Source organism: Coregonus lavaretus, assembly GCF_964263955.1.
Source record: "Coregonus lavaretus genome assembly, chromosome: 24".
In the NCBI taxonomy this organism is placed as follows: Eukaryota; Metazoa; Chordata; class Actinopteri; order Salmoniformes; family Salmonidae; genus Coregonus; species Coregonus lavaretus.
The window spans coordinates 4,887,044-4,908,592 of record NC_140011.1 but is presented as its reverse complement, the minus strand read 5'-3'; the positions used below and the strand labels follow the sequence as shown (position 1 = coordinate 4,908,592).

The window sequence follows — 21,549 nt, the reverse complement described above, 5'->3', positions numbered from 1 at the left end:
TATTCGGCTGTAACACAACAAAATGTGGAAAAAGTAAATACTTTCTGAAGGCACTGTATATCATTTTCATAGTCACGGCATGCTTTGTGTAAGAGCTATTGAAGACTGAAAGCAAAAATATATAAATATAATACCCCCATTTTTCTCTATCCTCCCCTGATTCAGAATATATCATTTTCATAGTCATGGATGCTTTTTGTAAGCGCTATTGAAGATTGAAATCTTATTATAAAAAATGTAATAAGTGTGGATTTTTCTCCATCCACCTCTGATTAAGAATATACCATCTTCATAGTCATGGCATGCTTGGTTCAATAGCTATTGACAGAGAACTGACTATCCAATATAAAATAAATGTTACCTCTGTAGTCAATGGTTCATGCTACTGTTGTGAATCAGACATGTGTTTTCTCGACCTGTAACCTGTGTACTCTCGATCTATTCTCTAACGTTACTTCTCATGCCATAACACAGCTCAATCACCAATTACAATGTCCCTTTCTTGAAATATCCAGTGCTAAAAAGCATGAAGTAGTAGTTACAGCATTCTTTGTGATTTGGCCGGTGGGTGACGGGGAGTCAGAAGTGTGGTCATATGATTGTGTTTCCCCTAGCCTTTAGGTGGGGTGAGTTGTTCGTCTATTTTCTCATTGGACAGAAACTGGTGCTGCATGCAAACACATTGCCTTATATTGGCCAGGTTGTTGCAATTGCTCTCAAATGAACCGCTGCCTACTTGCCACCCTCCATTTAGGGCTGTTACGGTGACGGTATTACCGCCACACCGGCGGTCACGAGTCATGAAGGCAGTCAAATTCCAGGTGGCCATTTAGTCACAGTATTTAGGCTTCTCCAAGCTCTGATGCTGCTGATGGTCATTAGTAGCCTACCAAACTTGCTAACTGCCTGGTACTCAGCACTCTATTGTCCCTCTAATCACTCTGACATCAATGGAAATGTAATCGAAAATCTAATCAAACACTTCATTAGAGCCCATGAGCGCATGTTGCGCAACATTTCTATAGGCTATGCAATTGTGTGAGAACAGCGTGAGGGCCTCTATTAAAAAGAGTAGGATCCCATCAACTTTCTATAGGCTAGGCCTACTATATTTATTTCTCAACTTTCCTAATATTAAGCACATTGCTTCTCTACAGCGGTCTACCATTGAAGACTACATGTCATGCTATTTGTATTCAATATGACCGGCCGTTCGTTCAAGCACCACCACGCTACCGCGAGTCACAACCTCTCAAACAGTGCAAGAGTTGATGCCTTCACACAGCACACGCGAGCTGTCCAGCGCAAAAAGAAGCGCCCATCAATCTACTCACTGAACTTATTTTAGGAAAAGTGATTTACAAAAGTAAACCTTCAATAGTGAACATACTAGCAATATGCTGGCTACTGTTGATAGTCTGTAAAAAGAAAGCTACAAAAAGACTCCTAGCATTAGTCTTGGCTAGCCTACTGTAGCCATGTCTATCTCTTTTGGAACGTTTGTCTTAAAAGGGGCAGCGTGTGGTGGCACACAGGCTATTTACTGTCCTTTGATTGACGAACAGCAAGCCTGACTATTTTATAAAAGATGTCGAACTGACTGAATAAAGTTGATCTCATATCCTTGCCATTCATAAATCATACAACGTAGTTATATGTCCATGGTATCGCATCCGGACAAGTAAAACTAAAGATCTTGTTTGTGTTTATCAGGACTTGCCAGACAGTGACATTAAAGTGAGTGACTCGTCAGTAGCCTACCAAATTGCATTGGTAAGAGAGCTGTTCATTTGGCTCCCTAATTTGCTTACTGGTAGCCTTTTTGGCTATTATCTGCATATAAATTATGAAAACATTCGATGAAGATGGTGAATTGTCCTCAGTGCAGGAAAAATAGGTAGACTGGTCCAAAATATGATAAAATAAAACATTTTTTAATACATTTTTTTTTTTAAGCTAATGGTACTTATATGGTATTTTCAAAGATATTGATATAGGTCTACTGATTTAATCAGTGTTGCCAATGAAATACTCAACTGCTGCTTTCTGTGTAGCAATGTGTAGCATCTGCTTCATTGTTCAATCATACCTGTATTGCAGATAGCTAAGAAAATACATCTTAAAAGGAAGCTTGAAGCCTGTGGAAGTCAGCAGACTCTTACAGGATTATTTAAAGGCCCAGTGCAGTTAAATCATATTGCACAACAGCTGAGGAAACTAACACTGTAAAAGTGTGATTTTTTTTTTTTAGCATTGTTATTTCCTGATAGATGCCACCAAAATAGAGCTTGTTCAGCAAAAAAAAAATCTAAACACCCCCTAGCCCGGGGGAGCCTGGCTGGCTACTTTTTCGATTTCACTGGCTACTCCATGTACTTGTGGAAAAAACTGATCTGCCATCTAAAACATACTATTAGCAGAAGGAACGAGTTATGGTAAGGTTGTTGTTGCAAGAAATAAGACAAATGGGTCACTAAATAGGCTTTTTCAGCAATTGTATCCCAACTTTCTGTCCGGTCACACTGCTTTTGTGTCTCTGTCAAAGCAGATGACACCACATCACCTGACCCGTGTCGCTGGTATGAGGCTATGTCCCCGTGGTCTGGGCACATCTGTGCCCTGAAGAAACAGCTCACCATGGAGACCAAGGTGAAGCAGGGGGCTGAGAACATCATCCAGACCTATGCCAGCAGCTCCGTCAAGGTTTGGAACGCACACACTCCTTTTTAAAGTCCTCCTTGAATTATATTGGCTCTGTTAAAGAGCAGAATACATCATGCTGTCTAATGTAGTGGCTTGTATATTAAACACAGGGCTCCCATTTTATTTTGTCATGTCAGGCTCACTGGAGAATTTCCATTGTGAGAATGTTCAGTAATGTGGCGCCAAGGCTCGCTGCTGAACTCTGCACTCTGCAGCAAGTGATTTATGCCTCCACTGCTGCCTGTGTGTGATTTAAACTCAGCATTTATATGGATTTCCCACCAGACACACACACTCAGTCACACACAACTGTGTTCTCTCACACACATACTCTCTCACTCAAACATAGACATATACTCACACAAACACCCTTTTTCTGAGCCGGACTGAGTTTCTGTGTGGACTTCTCTCCCAACATGGCGACAGCAGCAGACCATGTGACTCTGGGAACAGAGAGAGGGAGAAAGGCAAGGTCCGGACGGTGGAGAAGGAGAGATGAGTAGACTGAAGGAGGATGCTCTCAGCATGCTGTTGAGAGGGGGAGAGAGAGACTCTACCAACCTGACTCTCTCTCACGGGTATAAATCCGACCTAGGCTACTTTATGAATGTGATTTGAAATCTATGACACTTGACTGTATGAAGAGGTCACAGAGGGCTAATGTATAGGTGAAGGCTTTTGTTCCAGCCAAGCAGCCAGTAACACACCGAAGGCCTCATTTATAACATTAGCTGCCTGAAATGAAATTTTCCACAAGTACATAGTAGCCAGGCAAATAGAAAAAGTAGCCAGCCAGGCCGCCCCGGAATGTTTTTGCCGAAGGAGCTCTATTTTTGTGTCCTCTGGTACATTCTAATGCCTTGATTCCATCTGAAATGCACAGCGAAATTATTGAATACTTTATCGAGTTTACCTCCCAGATTGGAAACATTTGTTGTGGTATTGTGTAGAAAGACATGACTTTAAAAAATGTACTACTGAAAATGTATGAATTCAGTGTATTGTTAGTTGTTTTGGATATTGTCTAGGCCTATATGATCAGGATTATTTTCTAAGTAAGCAAATATTAAACCTTTTAACATTCAACCTGTCTTCTCTTGAGATTAGTCTAATTTACAGTTTTACTGCAATATATACACTACCTACCGGTCAAAAGTTTTAGAACAGCTACTCATTCAAGGGTTTTTCTTCATTTTTACTATTTTCTACATTGTAGAATAATAGTGAAGACATCAAAACTATGGAATAACACATATGGAATCATGTAGTAACCAAAAAAGTGTTAAACAAATCAAAATATATGTTATATTTGAGATTCTTCAAATAGCCACCCTTTGCCTTGATGACAGCTTTGCACACTCTTGGCATTCTCTCAACCAGCTTCATGAGGTAGTCACCTGGAATGCATTTCAATTAACAGGTGCCTTCTTAAGTTAATTTGTGGAATTTCTTTCCTTCTTAATGTGTTTGAGCCAATCAGTTGTGTTGTGACAAGGTAAGGGGGGTATACAGAAGATAGCCCTATTTGGTAAAAGACCAAGTCCATATTATGGCAAGAACAGCTCAAATAAGCAAAGAGAAACGACAGTCCATCATTACTTTAAGACATGAAGGTCAGTCAATACAGAACACTTCAAGAACTTTGAAAGTTTCTTCAAGTGCAGTCGCAAAAACCATCAAGCACTATGATGAAACTGGCTCTCAAGAGGACCGCCACAGGAATGGAAGACCCAGAGTTACCTCTGCTGCAGAAGATAAGTTCATTAGAGTTACCAGCCTCAGAAATTGCAGCCCAAATAAATGCTTCACAGAGTTCAAGTCACAGACACATCTCAACATCAACTGTTCAGAGGAGACTGTGTGAATCAGGCCTTCATGGTCGAATTACTGCAAAGACACCACTACTAAAGGACACAAATAATAAGAAGAGACTTGCTTGGGCCAAGAAAAACAAGCAATGGACATTAGACCGGTGGAAATTAGGTCTGGAGTCCAAATTGGAGATTTTTGGTTCCAACCGCCGTGTCTTTGTGAGACTTTGTGTGTCTTTGGGATGATCTCTGCATGTGTATTTCCCACCGTAAAGCGTGGAGGAGGAGGTGTTATGGTGTGGGGGTGCTTTGCTGGTGACACTGTCTGTGATTTATTTATAATTCAAGGCACACTTAACCAGCATGGCTACCACAGCATTCTGCAGCAATACGCCATCCCATCTGGTTTGGGCTTAGTGGGACTGTAATTTGTTTTTCAACAGGACAATGACCCAACACACCTCCAGGCTGTGTAAGGGCTATTTTACCAAGAAGGAGAATGATGGAGTGCTGCATCAGATGACCTGGCCTCCACAATCCCCCGACCTCAACCAAATTGAGATGGTTTGGGATGAGTCGGACAGCAGAGTGAAGGAAAAGCAGCCAACAAGTGCTCAGCATATGTGGGAACTCCTTCAAGACTGTTGGAAAAGCATTCCAGGTGAAGCTGGTTGAGAGAATACCAAGAGTGTGCAAAGCTGTCATCAAGCTAAAGGGTGGCTATTTGAAGAATCTCAAATGTAAAATATATTTTGATTTGTTTAACACTTTTTGGTTACTACATGATTCCATATGTGTTATTTCATAATTTTGATGTCTTCACTATTATTCTACAATGTAGAAAATAGTAAAAATAAAGAAAAACCCGAATGAGTAGGTGTTCTAAAACTTTTGACCGGTGGTGTTAATTGCCACAATTATGTTCATTAAATTATGTATTTTATGAAAACAGAAAAATTAAGTAAATAGCCCACATTATCTTGAAAAATAAGTTAAAGGTTTTGTTTTTCCAGGTTTCTGGGGGGGTTTTCGCTCTCAACATTACACTTGTTTAAATAAAAAAATTATAAAAAATCCCAACAATGCTTAAACCACATCAGAAGTCCACTTTTGAGGTCTGGGAAAGAGCTGAGAAATTTAGATTTTTTGGGTATAGTTACCCTTTAATTCAAGTGTGCACCTAGCAAGAGGCTGTTTAGCTGTGTTTTTGTAGCACACGTGATGGTAGATTCAAAACAAATACCCACAGGATTGATGAAAATAGTCATGATATTGTTCTGCCATCTAAGCAGAGGCTACTTTGTAGTTAAAGATGCATTATGCAGAAATCGCGCCGCCATGTCTTGGTTGCAATATTTTGAATAGTTTGCCTGATTTCTGTTTATATGACAAAACAAGCAAGATAATCATTCTACCATCTAAACCACTGTGAAATCTTTTCCATAACCAAAAATGTTGTTTTTAGTTGATTCCCTAGTAAGGTCAATACATTTGTGTATTGTTGAATTCCGTTTTAATGCCTGGATTCTGAGAGGGCCCTAATTATCATATTTGGACCCGAATGAGGCTCTCCACTACCTATTGTTCCTGCAGTTATGATTCACAGTCTTCATTAAATGTTTTCATAATTTATTTGCAGATCATCGCCAAAAATCCTAGGCCTACCAGTAGCCTATTCAAATTAGGCAGCCAAATGAACGGCTCTCTCACTGATGCGATTCGGTAGGTTACACTGACTGATGAGACGAGAGTCACTCACTTTAGCGTCACTGTCTGGCAAGCCCCAACATCCTAGGAAAGGAAACCTAGGAAATCCTTTGGTTTACTTATCCCGGTGCGATACCATGGACATATACTTAGTGGTCAGTTTATTAGTTACACCACCCCGTTCACGAAAATGGTTCGCTCCTACAGACAGTGAGTCACGTGGCTGTGGCTTGCTATATAAAGCAGGCAGACCGGCATCAAGGCATTCAGTTACTGTTCGATTTGAACGTTAGAATGGGAAAAGCGACTTTGAGCATGGTACGATCATCGGTGCCAGGCGCACTGGTTCCAGTATCTCAGAAACGGCCGGCATCCTTGGCTTTCACGCGCGACAGTGTTTATGGAAAATAACAAAAAAAGAAATAGAAGGCAAATAAAATATAAAAAGGCAATTAACGGCGCAGTACAACAGTGGTGTGCAGAATGGCATCTCGGAACGCACAAATCGTCAGTCCTTGTCACGGATGGGCTATTGCAGCAGACGACCACTCCGGGTTCCACTCCTATCAGCTAAAAACAAGAAGAAGCGTCTCCAGTGGGTGCGCGATCACATTGCCTGGTCCGACAAATCCCGGTTCCTGTTGCATCATGATGGCAGAGTCAGGATTTGACATAAGCAGAGTCCATGGCCCCATACTGCCTGGTGTCATTGGTACAGGTTGGTGGTGTAATGGTGTGGGGAATGTTTTCCTGGCATACGTTAGGTCCCTTGATACCAATTGAGCAATGTTTAAACTCCACACCTTGTAGAATCCATGCCCCAAAGAATTCAGGCTGTTCTGGAGGCAAATATCCCATGTTTCATGAGCTGAAATAAGAGATTTTCCATACACACAAAAAGCTTATTTCTCTCAGATTTTGTGCACAAATTTGTTTGCATCCCTGTTAGTAAGCATTCCTCCTTTGTCAAGATAATCCATCCACCTGACAGGTGTGGCATATCAAGAAGCTGATTTAAACTGCATGATCATTACACAGGTGCACCTTGTGCTGGAGACAAAAGGCCACTCTAAAATGTGCAGTTTTGTCACAAACACAAGTTTTGAGGGAGCGAGCAGTTGTCAAGTTGACTGCAGGAATGTCCTCCAGAGCTCTTGCCAGATAATGTAATGTTAATTTCTCTACCATAAGCCGCCTTCGTTGTTTTAGAGAATTTGGCAGTACGTCCAACTGGCCTCACAACTGCAGATCACGTGTAACCACGCCAGCACAGGTTCTCCACATCCGGCTTCTTCACCTGTGGGATCGTCTGAGACCAGCCAACCGGACAGCTGATGAAACTGTGGGTTTGCACAACTTTTTAAAGTATCGACATACTAATCGGCCAAAATATTGCGATATGTAACTGTTAATTTTTTTTGTTAGTTTTATCACTAGTTATTACACCACTTCCTTTCCCCATTCATGACCATGGAAGGATTGGATAGGTTCCACCACCTTGCTTTGACTTTGGAAGTCCTACTAGAAAGTGTATGCCCTCAGGCCTGGAGGGAAGCAAAAGTTATTCCCCTACCTAAGAATAGTAAAGCCCCCTTAACTGGCTCAAATAGCCGACTAATCAGCCTGTTATCAACCCTTAGTAAACTTTTGTAAAAAATGGTGTTTGACCAGATAAAATGCTATTTTACAGTAAACAAATTGACAGTCTTTCAGCACGCTTATAGCGAAGGACATTCAACAAGCACAGCACTTACACAAATGTCTGATGATTGGCTGAGAGAAATTGATGATAAAATGTTTGTGGGGGCTGTTTTGTTAGACTTCAGTGCAGCTTTTGACATTATCGATCATAGTCTGTTGCTGGAAAAACTTGTGTTATGGTTTTACACCCCCTGATATATTGTGGATAAAGAATTACCTGTCTAACAGAACACAGAGGGTGTTCTTTAATGGAAGCCTCTCCAATAAAATCCAGGTAGAATCAGGAATTCCCCAGGGCAGCTGTCTAGGCCCCTTTCTTTTTTCAATCTTTACTAACGACATGAGTAAAGCCAGTGTGTCTATGTATGCGGATGACTCAACACTTTACACTTCAGCTACCACAGCGACTGAAATGACAGCAACACTTAACAAAGAGCTGCAGTTAGTTTCAGAATGGGTGGCAATGAATAAGTTAGTCCAAAATATTTCAAAAACTAAAAGCATTTTATTTGGGACAAGTCATTTACTAAAACGTAAACCTCAACTAAATCTTGTAATGAATAATGTGGAAATTGAGCAAGTTGAGGAGACTAAATTGCTTGGAGTAACCCTGGATTGTAAACTGTCATGGTCAAAACATATTGATACAACAGTAGCTAGGATGGGGAGAAGTCTGTCTATAATGAAGCGCTGCTCTGCATTCTTAACAGCACTATCAACGAGGCAGGTCCTACAGGCCCTAGTTTTGTCACACCTGGCCTACTGTTCAGTCGTGTGGTCAGGTACCACAAAGAGGGACTTAGGAAAATTGCAATTGGCTCAGAACAGGGCCGCACGGCTGGCCCTTGGATGTACACAGAGAGCTAACATTAATAATATGCATGTCAATCTCTCCTGGCTCAAAGTGGAGGAGAGTGACTTAATCACTACTTGTATTTGTGAGAGGTATTGACATGTTGAATGAACTGAGCTGTCTGTTTGAACAACTGGCACGCAGCTCGTACAAGACATACCACCAGAGGTCTCTTCAAAGTCCCCAAGTCAAGAACAGACTATGGGAGGCGCACAGTACTACATAGAGCCATGACTACATGGAACTCTATTCCACATCAAGTAACTCATGCCAGCAGTAAAATTAGATTTAAAAAACAGATAAAAATACACCTTATGGAACAGCGGGGACTGTGAAGCAACACAAACATAGACACATGCATACAAACACACGATAACATATGCACTATACACACTTGTACACATGGATTTTGTGTTATAGATATGTGGTAGTAGAGTAGAGGCCTGAGGGCACACACTTAATATGTTGTAAAATCTGTTATGGGGATCCATAATTAATAGAAATACAAATGCAAATGGTGCTTGTAAAGGCTTGCCTGACGATTCAAACTGAATTCTCCCGCTACTCTATGTTCGCTACATACTTCAGTAGGACTGCCATCGTTGAAGTCGTTTGTGGTGACGTCAAAATGAGGGGTGTTGTACAAAAGTCATCAGCGATTTGGATAATCTCTAACCAATCAGAGTATCAAAGCCAATGACGAATTTTCCAAACGCCACTTTACCCACGTGTGTTGTGGCTCTGGCACAACCCATCAGTTTCTGGGACCAATCAGAATAGTTAGAATGTGTTTGCGTTCTAGAAATGGGCAGGGTTACTCAGATCCAGAATCACTGCGGAGGGCGCGGCTTAGCGTTCGGCTGGAGCAAGGAGTTTGGGTAGCCAGGCAATGTAAAGGCTTACCGAGCTGTCAATTAAAACTTTAGGCAGAGCTCTCAAGAGAGCTTGATCCCAATTCGTCATGCTGTCTTGGACTTTGACTGAATGCAGGCCAGGGAAGTGGTGATGGGTGCATGCTATCACCATGCATGTCAATGAATAAGGGCACAAAGACTGATGTAAGTGTCCAATGCTGCTAAGGGCTACTTTATCATGGACTAAAGGAGGGAGGTACACGACATGGTTGACTTGTGCACTAGATGCGTATCATTGACGTAGAACTCTGTGTCTGGTCTACCCTCCCCAGGACCGTAAGATGCTGTCCACGGCCCAGCAGATGCTTCAGGACAGCTGCACCAAGATTGAGCTGCTCCGCATGCAGATTGTCAAAGTCACTCACGCCAGAGAGGGGGAGCGGGAGGCCACAGAGACAGATGGTGAGATACACCCGACCTGTGTGTGTGAGCGAGCTTGTTTGTCCTTTGCCATGTCATTGTTTTGGTTGTATGTGTGTGACTGTGATTAGTGTTTTTCCCAGTTCTTGTTTGCTTTCCCGGTGCCATTTCTATGTGTTTGTTCATTGGTCCCTGCAGGCCGACCCTCTGAGACGATCAGTCCTCTGGAGCTACGTGTGGCTGAGCGCCGGCACCACCTGAAGATCGAGGCTGCCATGGCAGAGGGGGCCAGGAACGTGGTCAAGCACCTGTGGTGGGGCGCAAGGTGCAGGACCGCCGGGCACTGGCAGAGGTTGGTGGGCACCAGGATATAAGTGAGGTCTTTTAGAGGAGATCTCGTTAATGGAGGTCTGATTATTTTTGGGTTGCAGGTTAAGACACCTAGTTAATGTTTTCCTGTCTGGAAACATTCGTTATGAGTACCTGGTGGGTCACAAAGACATTTCTAAAAGTGTGTGTGTGCTCATGTACAGTGAGCTCCATAATTAATTGGACAGTGACAATTTTTTTGTTATTTTGGTTCTGTACTCTAGCACTTTGAGTTTGAAAGGATACAATGACAATGAGGGTGAAGTGCAGACTGTCAGCTTTAATTTGAGGGTATTTTCATACATGTTGGATGAACCGTTTAGAAATTATAGAAGCTTTTGTACATGGTCCCCCCCATTTTCGGGCATCAAAAGACATTGGACAGTTTAACATAATGTAGAATAAAGTAATCATTGTTAATATTTGGTCGCATATCCTTTGCATGCAATGACTGCTTGAAGTCTGCGATGCATCGACATCACCAGACGCTGGGTATCTTCCCTGGTGATGCTCTGCCATGCCTGTACTGCAGCCATCTTCAGTTCCTGCTTGTTTCGGGGACTTATTGCCTTCAGTCTCCTCTTCAGCATGTAAAATGCATGTTCAATTGGATTCAGATCCGGTGATTGACTCGGCCAGTCAAGGATTTTCCACTTTTTGGCCATCAAAAACCCCTTCGTTGCTCTAGCAGTATGTTTAGGGTCATTGTCTTGTTGCATGATGAAGTGCCGTCCAATGAGTTTGGAGGCATTTGGTTTTATCTGAGCAGATAAAATATTTCTGTAGACTTCAGAATTCATTGTTCTACTTCTGTCTGCAGTCACATCATCGATGAAGACAAGTGAGCCTGTTCCACTGGCAGCATACAGGCCCAAGCCATAACACCCCCTCCACCATGTTTCACGGATGAGGTGGTATGCTTTGGATCATGGGCATTTCTTATTTTTCTCCACACTTTCCGCTTTCCATCACTCTGGTACATGTTAATCTTTGTCTCATCTGTCCACAATACTTTTTTCCAGAACTCTTGGGGCTCTTTTTAGGTGCTTTTTAGCAAACTGTAATCTCGCCTTTCTGTTCTTCAGGCTTATAAGTGGTTTGCATCTTGTAGTGTACCCTCTGTAGTCCTGCTGATGTAGTCTTCTACGTATGGTAGACTTTGACACATCTACACCTGCATCCAGGAGAGTGTTTTTGATCTGTTGGGCTGTTGTCAGGGGGGTTTTCTTCACCATAGAGAGTATTCTCCGGTCATCCACTACAGTGGTCTTCCTCGGTCTACCGGGTCTTTTGACATAATTGAGTTCACCGGTTTTTTTTTTCTTGATAATAATGAACCAAACTGTTGACTTGGGCATGGCCAGGGTTTTTGCAATGTTCCTGATTGATTGATTTTCATTTCTGAGCCTTATGACGGCCAGCTCCATTTGCATCGACACTGCTGTCTTCCTCATGTTGTCACACCCCAACAACAACCTCCAAAGGCAATAGCAAAGTCTAGGATCAATACTATTCATCAACAGCTCTCCTGCATTCACTAACGACACAAATGAATACACCTGCCTAACGACACACATCTGTGAAGCCAATTTATCAAATACTTGTAGTACCTTAAAATGGGGGGACCATGTACAAAAGGTGCTGTCATTTCTAAACGGTTCATCTGATATGTATGAAAGTACCCTCAAATTAAAGCTGACAGTCTGCACTTCACCCTCATTGTCATTGTATCCTTTCAAACTCAAAGTGCTAGAGTACAGAACCAAATTAACAAACAAATGGTCACTGTCCAATGAATTATGGAGCTCACTGTATGTGACTGAGTGTTCTCCAGGCCCAGGCCAGGCTGCAGGAGTCATGCCAGAAGCTGGACCTGCTACGTCTGCCTCTGGAGCGCCGTCTAACCGAGCTGCCCGGGGACCACCCTAAGTGGGCTGCTATCAAGGAGAAGCTCACCCTGGGTGCCGCCTCGCCCTCCCTGGGCCTGCAGCTGGAGCGTCTCAACTCCACCTACTCTTCCTGCTCCTCATCCTCCTCCTTCAAACCTGCCACTATCACAGGTTTCCTGTTTTGGTTAACTATTCAAAATGTGTGTGTGATACTTTGTTTGGTCTCATTGTTTTCTTTTTGTATGGTACAATTTGATATTTTGTTCTATTATATATTGATGTGACCCTGAAGGAAAATACTCAAATGAAAAGACAAAAATGTGTGTATGCTCTTGTATAAACTGGAGCAAAGGACATGGTGTTTTAATGACCTTCTCAGTGCAGTAAGCCTGCTCCTGAAGTAATATTCCCTGTATGTTGTCTGTCCCCTCTCCAGGGCGGTTGGAGGTGCAACTGATGGGCTGCCAGGACCTGCAGGAGTCGGTGCTGGGCCACTGCCGTATGGCAAGCATCACGTCCACCCCAGGCAGCCCCTCTGAGGCCAAGTCCCTGAACATGAGGGCCGGTCTCTCCGGGCGAAGAACCAACGGAAAAACCACCAAGACCGAAGAACTCTCCAGTCTACACTAGTCTTATGCAACATTTAAAAAAACATTTTCATTACTCCCATAAACATACAAATCATGGACATTTTGGGATTAGAGCCATACAATCATACGACCCAGTATCTTAGTATCCCAGTGCATTTGGAAACTATTCAGACCCCTTTGCTTTTTCCACATCTGGTTACATTACAGCCTTATTCTAAAATTGATAAAATAAATAAAATATCCTCATCAATACCCCGTAATGACAACGTGAAAGCAGGTTTTTATAGATTTTTGCAAATCTATAAAAAATTTAAAACTGAAATACCTTATTTACGTAAGTATTCAGACCGTTTGCTATGAGACTCGAAATTGAGCTCATGTGCATCCAGTTTCCATTGATCATCCTTGAGATGTTTCTACAACTTGATTGGAGTCCACCTCTGGTACATTCAATTGATTGGACATGATTAGGAAAGGCACACACCTGTCTATAAGGTCCCACAGTTGACAGTGCATGTCAGAGCAAAAACCAAGCCATGAGGTCAAAGGAATTGTCCGTAGAGCTCCGAGACAGGATTGTGTCGAGGCACAGTTCTGGGTAAGGGTACAAAAATGTTTATGCAGCATTGAAGGTCTGCAAGAACACAGTGGCCTTCATCATTCTTAAATGGAAGAAGTTTGGATCACCAAGACTCTTCCTAGAGCTGGCCCGCCCGGCCAAACTGAGCAATCGGGGGAGAAGGGCCTTGGTCAGGGAGGTGACCAAGAACCAGATGGTCACTCTGACAAAGCTCCAGAGTTCGTCTGTGGAGATTGGAGAACCTTCCAGAAGGACAACCATCTCTGCAGCACTCCACCAATCAGGCCTTTATGGTAGAGTAGCCAGACGGAAGCCACATCCTCAGTAAAAGGCACATGACAACCCGCTTGGAGTTTGCCAAAAGGCACCTAATGGATTCAGACCATGAGAAACAAGATTCTCTGGTCTGATGAAACCAATATTGAACTCTTTGGCCTGAATGTCTCTGAATGTCCTTGAGTGGCCCAGCCAGAGCCCAGACTTGAACCTAATCGAACATCTCTGGAGAGACCTGAAAATAGCTGTGCAGCAACGCTCCCCATGCAATCTGACAGCGCTTGAGAGAATCTGCAGAGAAGAATGGGAGAAACTCCCCAAATACAGGTGTGCCAAGCTTGTAGCATCATACCCAAAAAGACTCGAGGCTGTTATCACTTCTGAAGGTGCTTCAGCACAGTACTGAGTAAAGGGTCTGGAGACTTACAGTTGAAGTCGGAAGTTTACATACACATAGGTTGGAGTCATTAAAAGTTGTTTTTTATCCACTCCACAAATGTCTTGTAAAAAACGATCGTTTTGGCAAGTCGGTTAGGACATCTACTTTGTGCATGACACAAGTAATTTTTCCAACAATTGTTTAAGGACAGATTATTTCACTTATAATTCACTGTATCACAATTCCAGTGGGTCAGAAGTTTACATACACTAAGTTGACTGTGCCTTTTAAACAGCTTGGAAAATTACAGAAAATGATGTAATGGCTTTAGAAGCTTCTGATAGGCTAATTGACATCATTTGAGTCAATTGGAGGTGTACCTGTGGATGTACCTACCTTCAAACTCAGTGCCTCTTTGCTTGACATCATAGGAAAATCAAAAGAAGTCAGCCAAGACCTCAGAAAGAAAATTGTAGACCTCCACAAGTCTGGTTCGTCCTTGGGAGAAATTTCCAAACGCCTGAAGGTACCACGGTCATCTGTTCAAACAATGGTACGCAAGTATAAACACCATGGGACCACGCAGCCGTCATACCGCTCAGGAAGGATACACGTTCTGTCTCCTATAGACAAATGTACTTTGGTGCGAAAAGTGCAAATCAAACCCAGAACAACAGCAAAGGACCTTGTGAAGATGCTGGAGGTAACAGGTACAAAAGTATCTATATCCACAGTAAAATGAGTCCTATATCGACATAACCTGAAAGGCCGCTCAGCAAGGAAGAAGCCACTGCTCCAAAACCGCCATAAAAAAGCCAGACTAAGGTTTGTCACTGCACATGGGGACAAAGATCTTACTTTTTGGAGAAATGTCCTCTGGTCTGATGGAACAAAAATAGAACTGTTTGCCCATAATGACCATCGTTATGTTTGGAGGAAAAAGGGGGACGCTTGCAGGCCGAAGAACACCATCCCAACGTGAAGCACGGAGGTGGCAGCATCATGCTGTGGGGGTGCTTTGCTGCAGGAGGGACTGGTGCACTTCACAAAATAGATGGCATTATCGTATCTGAAGATTATGCCTTTGTTAAATGTTTTTCCTGACGAAATGGAATGTTGGTTGTTAGTATAATGTAACATATAATAGACAGGAAGTGTATTGTAAAACTGGCCAGAAGAGGGAGCCCATCTTGTTGCATTGGTTATAAATAGGGGTACACGAAGAAGATAGGTCAGAGCAGACATCAGAATTGGACGACACTACTGCTCTCCGGGTGTCATGTCACCTGTTACTCATGCTGAAGCTTATGATCTGAATAAACCTTATGATCGACGTTCAGTATGAGCAGACTCCTTGATTGACGGTAACACCTACGAATAACATACACTACATAATGGAGGCTCCGCTGAGATATTGATTGCATCGTTATTGGTCCCTTTCCTGGATTCGTGAGTTGACTATTGTTCAAGCCGGCTAAAGGTGAGATGATTCACAAACTTTGGACCCTAGTCATTTCGTTGATTGGGGAGAGGGCTTTGACGGTGCACAGTTAAAAGTACTTGGGTCGTTATTGAGGTATGGTGTTGTTGTTGATTCGGAGTCTGATAACAAATATTCTAAATTGGGTTGATGGGTAAATGGGGAATAATAGCATGTTTAGGACAATGGATTGGTAGAGAATAAAGGTTGGAAGACGTCTGCATAATTAGGGCACCGGGGAATCTGGAAAAGCCCTCGAATCGAGGCGATTCATAGGAATGGGCCATAAAATCCTTGCAACGCGTTATGTGGTGTATGGTTAATTCAGGGAATTATTAAGCTGGATGGATTATATGTATGTTATATACTCATCGTATGGTTGACGAACTATAATGCTTGGGGTAACCTCTCTATGATTATCCAGAACTTACGGCAACACAAAGTTAGAAGGAGATATTATTGATAATCATGGAAAATGATTGGGCCACGGTGCGGGGTGTTCATTTGTATAGCTAGTAGGCTACACTTAGCTGGAGGTTGGTGTTAAGGCTGGATTGTTTCAGGCCACGTGGTGCCTCGTTGCTAAGGCTTGATTGTATGGTTCGGGTCACGTGGTACATCGTGGCGAAATGCTAAATGCTAAGGCTTGAGGCTAAAGGCTAATTTTTGTAGGGCTGGAGTGTGGATCATGCTACATCATGGTGGCTGGATGCTAGTGCTGATTGTGTTTTGTGTCACGATGTACCGTAGGCTAAGCTAGCAGCTAAGGTTGAATGCTAATTGTATTGCGTGCTACATGCTAACGGATATCCTTAGAGATTCCGTTGCGACGGGTGAAAGTCTCTTAAACTTGTTTATGTGTTTGTAAGTCAGGTTGTATGTTTTGTGAGCGCTGTTAAATGTTGTTTGATTATAAGGGGGAAATGGGAATTACAGCTGGACTGTTATTATGTTTGGGGAGAGAGAAGAGAGAATCTTTCTTCCACGGTGAAAAGTATTTTTGAATGGTTGTGCGCATGCGTTTAATTTTGCGACACTACACTACAGAAAGGGGGAGTTTATGGCACAAGATTATGACACGTTTTGGTTTACGGCACTAAATCTTCGACATGCGGTCGTGCTGAGGCGACGGAACAAAATGGTGGCCAGTACGGTCATGTGATTGTTTCAGGCTTCTTTTCAGGGGTAAGGGCTACCGGAAGAGAGAGGTGAACACGACTTTTAAAATCGTTAAAGTAACTGTTATGTGAACGTTAAACTATTTGGCGATGTAGTACATTTATAGATCAAATATATGTTGACGGAGTATAATTAATTAAAATAAAACGATTAAGATTAAATGAAATGTTTTGGAGCGATCTATGTAATAAATGATATTTGCGCATGCGTGGGATTCTGCAAAACAACACATGGGGGCTGCAGGGAGACGGAGAAACACACAGACAGAGAGATTTTAGCACGAGTATTCTAGTTTAGAGATTGGTTGAAGATGAAACTTGCTTTGTAGCCTATTGAATTTATAAATTAGATATATGGTAGCGGATTATAATACATTTAATTAAAGAATTAAATAACGGATTAAAATAAAAAATAAAAAGGTTTTTGAGCGATTTATTTAATTCTGAGTTTAGTCTTAGAGTGAATAATGTAGAACAAACGAATATTGAATGGTTGGAGATACTCAGTGACTGCATTAACGACTAAATGTTATGTTGTGTCTTTGTTCTTCTGTCATATGAGAGGAACGCTAAGTGAGAGGAGTGAGGAGATACAGGAAGTGATCACGTCACGTGGCAGAGGATCAAGTCAAAAAGGGTTTGGTACTGATTATGGTTACAAGATCTTTCCCTAACAGGATATGTGATGTTATGACGATTTTACAAGGGGCTTGGCAAATACTATTTCATTAAAAGTTACATTTTGGAGGCTATGTGCATCACTGGGCTGGATTGCAGTTCGATTGGAAATCAGGTACTGACATTATTCTTTAAATTTATGATAATTAGGGGTTATAGAGCAAGGGGTTAAAGGCTTTGTTTAGGGGTATTTTAGTCTGAAGATGACTAACTTGCATTTACTGGCAGTTGATGGGTTGTGGTAATATACTCAACACTAATGGATAAATTGGTGATATAGGAATAAAAAATTGGTTTTAAATTATTCATAATTTTTAATTGAGTTTTTAATGGGTTTTTATTTTTAATTAAAGGGTTTTTGAATAAGGCATTTAATTGAATGTTTTTAATATTCATATTTTATTTTATTTAAAAAATTTTGGGAGGAGGAAAAAAAAAAAAAAAAATAAATTTTTTTTTTTTTTTTTTTTTTTTTTTGAAGGTTGTTAGGGTTATATTAATAATTTAAGGGGGGAAGCCTATATAACTTATACAGTCTAGAATAGGATAGTTCACAATAAAGGAATATAAAGGGCTTGATATAGGGGGAAATTGATTAGAATAGTCATTTTTTAATCAAAGTAGACTAGTGTTAGGAGAGACTAATGGCAGAAGTTAGTACACCTTTCTCACATGGATTCAGCAGAAAGACATCATCCAGCAGGGTGATTATGGCATCAGAGATGAAGACGAATACGAGCAGAAACAACGATGAAGATGAATCCAGAAGAAGGAAGGAAAATCGGGATGTCTGGGAACTTAAGGAGAAGAGGATGATGATGATGAGAGGTCATGGGTGGAGGTGACTCTGTGATCAGAAGGAAGTGGCAAGAATTGGAGGAGAAGAAGAATACATGGAGGCAAAGATGCTGAAGAAAAGTAAGAAGATGATGGAAGACGATATTTCAAGAACAGAACTTAGAAGATAACCTTTGGAAGAATACTGATAGGTTCACAACGAGAAGAACCGGACGAAGAAAACTCTATCAAATACAACTTATAACTGGTGGTGGAGAAGAAGAAAATAAGTGTTGGTTATGAAGAATCAGAGTGAATCAAATCAACAATCACTGTTACAGCTTCAACTGAACAATATCAAAGGCAATTGTACCAGCCAAGGGGGGACCAGATGTTCCATATCGACTGTCAGTTTCTGGACAGACACAGAATTGGAGAAGAAGAAACAGAGGAAGATCAACGAGCAAGTGAAGATCACCGGTGCTTCCGGTGAACACTAAATATTCTAGAGTGCCGAGAATATCCGGAAGGGGTGCATTGCTGAGAGCCTCGATTAGAGAAGAAGAGAAAATAGCTAACAGTTGAAACCACCGGCCATTAGAAGTGATAGTGAATAGGGGAAAACTTATCTGGGTTCAGTCTAAAGAGGTTAAACATATCACTCTGTAAAATAAACTAATTAGGTTAGGATAGGGATTGGAAGTAGTAAAATAGTTTAATTACTCTTGGGGAATCAATTGAGCTCTGCTATAAAAGTCAAAGAGGAAGTAAAAGAGACATACTAATATTAGAAGATGCTGTTATGGCAGTGTTGGGAAGAGATGCATGGTTTAAGTTGAGGCATACAATAAAGATGTACACTAGACGACTGACTGTCTGGTAGACTATTTTAAAAAGTAGGGTTTTTGGGGAATCATTTGCTTAAAAGATAAATATCATAGGAAGGATGATAATGTATTAGATTGCCTGTTAGACAATCTGTCTGGGAAAAAACTTAATAGGGGTGACTGTTATTTTGGGTTACATTCTTACACTAAGAGATTTGAGGTTAGGCTAAAAGGTGTTTAGTCGGTTTTGCCAAGTCTGTGTGTAATGAGTCAGAAGCAGGTGGGGAACTTTCCCAATCACATATTCTAAAAATTTGGTGGTAAGAGATTTTGTCCATAAGTCAGGGGGAAAGGTTTTAAATGTTATGAGAGAAAAGATTAGATTAAAATAGGTTAGGAGAACTAGGGGTGAAGGAACTCTGAGACAGTAAGCTAAGTTTCAAAGTTAGTAGTAAGACAGAGAGAGAACAGTGAGGAAGGACATTTTAACGTTTAGTGGGAAGATAGGGGAGGAGTTTAGATCGGTTAGGAGCAGATGCATTGAGAAAGTATGTGTTGCTGAATGATAAGAGAAGATTGAGGGTGATTGAGTATCTATATTTACAGTTTCCAGCAGGGAGATCAATGTCATTATAGGTGTATTTTGTGTAATCAAAAGTTTAAAGTTTAGAGGTAGAACTGAAAGGGGGAAAAAGTGACACTAGTGGTGATAGATGGAAGTACAAGCAAAGACCATTTTTTTTCCCTTTGGGGAAAACTAGGAGTAACTAAGGACATTAACACTTCAGTCTATTATAACAACAGGGAGAAGCAATTTAACTCTTTCAACATTGATAGGTATTAAAGTCATAAACATATTGCATTTGATTATAAGGGAACCAATACAGCACCAATTTTAGGGGGAAAAATACTTATTAGGGTTTAAGATGGGGACGTTTCTCTCATATGGAGAGATAATTATGGAGAATAAGTATTGTTATCAGGACCAGGAGTAGAAGGAAGTATAGTTTGGAATAGGGTTAGGAGTGACTGTTCACTTATGTTGCGTAATATTATAGAGAAAGGTTAGGGAGAATATATGTGTACTTACTTAGGGCAAGCATTAGAATTTGTTTCGGTTAGGAATTATTGGTTAACGGACAATGTAATTCATAAAGTAACGCTTATAATGGAAGATTTGAAGTCTGTGGAAGTTTTCACAGTCATTGAGGGAGTTCAGGAGGAGTAGAACTGAATGGACAGTAGTCACTCCAACAGTGAATAATACACATAGGATATGGGAAATTTTGCACTAGAAGTAATTAGGGTTAATACAGCAGCTAAATCAACTACTTTAATGGTAACTTTGGAAGGGATTAATGATACGATGGTAATAGCAAATGTAGGAAGGATGACAACAACTTTTCTGAAATTGAAGGAGGCAGCAAGAGAGACTCAGGGGTTTAGGTTATTACGAATAGGGTTAAAAAAGGAGAGCCGATATTAATAGAAACAATATAGATTAATCTGAAATGGAGAAGAGAGATTCGTCATGGAAGCTGCAGGATGAGGTCTTTTGATTTTGATGACAGAGGGGGGGGGCATCTGATCAGTGCTGCTCGTTCCTCTGTTGTGGAAATTAGAGATAGATTAACTCATTCTGTGGGGTCAGTGAGGAATCTTGAGGGTTGATGTCTGTTGGGGATGCCAGCCCAAGACGTGTTAGACGGTCGCGCGGCCTCTGACGGGTGTGGGTAAATGTTATGCTTTGTCATGACTGTGGTATCGGCAACAGTCATTGACCGATAAAATAATGTAGTTGTCAGACCAGTAGGGTTTAAGTGTTCTTGGGTGAAGGGATTACCCTATGAGCATTATAAGAGGGAAAGTAAAATCAGGTAATTGCAAACTCTGAAGTATTCAGGTGAAATATTGAGGGCTAAAAGTTGTTTGTTCTAATGAAACATATGAGGTAAGGGGTATGTTTATGGAAAGATCAGATTGGGATGTTAGATGATAACTTTGGATAAGTATGACCTTAAGGGTAGTAATGACAAATAATAGGTTACTTTTTATATATCAGGTAGTAAGAAGAGCAGGACTTTGATGGTTAAAAGATTAGCTTTTGACTGACAATGTGACTATGGGAATTTTAGAGGATAAGGGGAAATTATGATAGAGTATATTCTTACCCTATGGGGATAGGATGTTGTTACAGGTCAACGTTGAAGCTTCCATATGAGGTTTTACCATTATAAGAGGGATAGCATTGGACACAGCTAAATCTAGGGTTAAAAGGGTGACATTACATTTACATTTCAGTCATTTAGCAGACACATGGCGACATGTCATAGTCTTCAAGCTTATCATTGAAGAATAAGTTTAAGGGAGAAGGGGGGACTTCATTCATGGTATGGTGTAACATTTGGGAAGATAATATTGATAAATATTAGTGTATTACTGTGAGTCCAGATAGTTCAGATAATATCACTGGGGTT

The 21,549-nt window shown here is 41.2% G+C and overlaps 1 pseudogene across 1 annotated transcript in view; it reads left to right on the top strand.

Annotated features, from left to right (window-relative positions):
• The first annotated feature begins 595 nt into the window (after positions 1-595).
• LOC311099366 (serine/threonine-protein kinase N2-like) overlaps positions 596-21,549 on the top strand; it is a 44,755-nt pseudogene continuing 23,801 nt past the window's right edge. The window contains exons 1-6 of the transcript in view: positions 596-626; positions 2,549-2,703; positions 9,962-10,091; positions 10,248-10,401; positions 12,253-12,478; positions 12,744-12,926. The product of the transcript in view is annotated as a serine/threonine-protein kinase N2-like (transcript). The remainder of the gene's footprint in view (positions 627-2,548; positions 2,704-9,961; positions 10,092-10,247; positions 10,402-12,252; positions 12,479-12,743; positions 12,927-21,549) is intronic.